We start from the raw sequence: 1,681 nt of genomic DNA, 5'->3' as shown, positions 1-1,681 counted from the left end.
TTTTTTTTATTTTCTTTTTATTTATTTTTAATTTAAATGGATTTGATTCAATTCTATGTGTTTTATAAAAATGTTAGTCATGACCCAATGAATTGATTTTATGACTCACTGGTGGTGAACCATAGTTTGGAAAATATGCCCTAGATGATATCATCTCTGTGTCACTTTTGTATAATGCATTAGGACCGCTCAACTGACTAAGGAGACTGTGGTAACCTTCCAGGGATATCATGGTTTCTCTCTACTTCCTAAAATGTTCTTTTTCACCATATCTCTATTCACATATAGAGAGAGTTATATACATATGTGTGATTTGTAAGCATGCAGTATTACTCCTCCTTTTAGACAACTAATTCTTAGGAGAAACATATATTCTCCATATCCTTATTTCATATAAAGATTTATCATCAATTCTTGATGATATTGAGTTATTGCACTTCTTTACTTGTTTTGAAATGTCAGTTTCAGTCTGTTTGTTCCTAATTTACTCAGCCAATATTTTTTGAGCACCTGATGTTTCAGGCACTCTTCTAAGTCCTGAGGGCACACAGATGAAAACAACAGGCAGTATCCCTGCTCCTAGAGAGCTCACCTACTATATTATGCACATTGCTTTAGAGACACTTGGGACTACAAGCACTTTTCCAAAACCATTTCTTTATTGAATTCAATTAAAAAATCTGATAAAAATCTCTGCATTGACTATACCACACTTGTAGATGGCATATTGAATGGTTGACTTTTTAATATACAGAAATGGCTTTAAACATTTCTTGATTCTTTCTAATAATAAAAACTCAGCAAAATAATATGTTTCTTACCATGACAACTTGGTAGGGCTCTATTCCATCCAGGTCTTCCATCATCTCCCATGATACAGGTGAGTGTTGAGTATCCTTGAAGAACATAACCAGCATCACAGTAATAGGTGACTGTTGAGCCTAATTTATAATCCATTCCAAGTCTGGTACCATTCATTATATTGCCTGGATCAAAGCAGGACTCTCGGAGTTTTGCTGTAAAACAGTGTTGATATAGTATTAATTTCTTTAAAATACTATTTTCTATGAAACCTTTAGAATATGTTTATTTCTTCCTCTAAACTGAGAAAGCACCAGCATCCTTTCTGTCTCTGTCTGAGGGCTCAAAGTGCAAAGTAACCTTTAACCATACCTGACATTTTGCAAATTCATAATGATAAGACAATAAAATCTTCATAAGTTTCATTAAAATCAGTATCTAATGTATGTAATCAAACATAGGGTTTTAGAATTTATTATAAATTATTATGTGCTATAATTACTTAAGAAATAGTAAAGAATGTACAATGTAAGGGTTATCACAATAAATTCAGGATAACAAATGTGATTTTCTACATCAGAAGTTATTTCATATTGAGAAGTCAGGAATTGGGTGCATCTCTGAATATGAGTCATGGAACCACTGAAATTTAGGTCAACAATATTTCGGTGTTTGGCTACTATAAACTTGTATTATTATAATGTACTATTAAATATGATTAATTACAACAATAAGAATATATTTATTTAATTCATAAAAGTTTGCATAGAGTTCAGTGTACTCTAACATTTATAAGAAATCTGTGCTTTAGAAAGAACACTATATAAAACTTCTCCAATTCAACCAAAGAGGATATGGTGGAACCATTTAAATGTTTTTT

The sequence above is a fragment of the Galeopterus variegatus genome, unplaced genomic scaffold (assembly GCF_000696425.1).
Source record: "Galeopterus variegatus unplaced genomic scaffold, G_variegatus-3.0.2 Scaffold2265, whole genome shotgun sequence".
In the NCBI taxonomy this organism is placed as follows: Eukaryota; Metazoa; Chordata; class Mammalia; order Dermoptera; family Cynocephalidae; genus Galeopterus; species Galeopterus variegatus.
The sequence above is the reverse complement of the archived record's forward strand: the minus strand, read 5'-3'. Positions refer to the sequence as shown.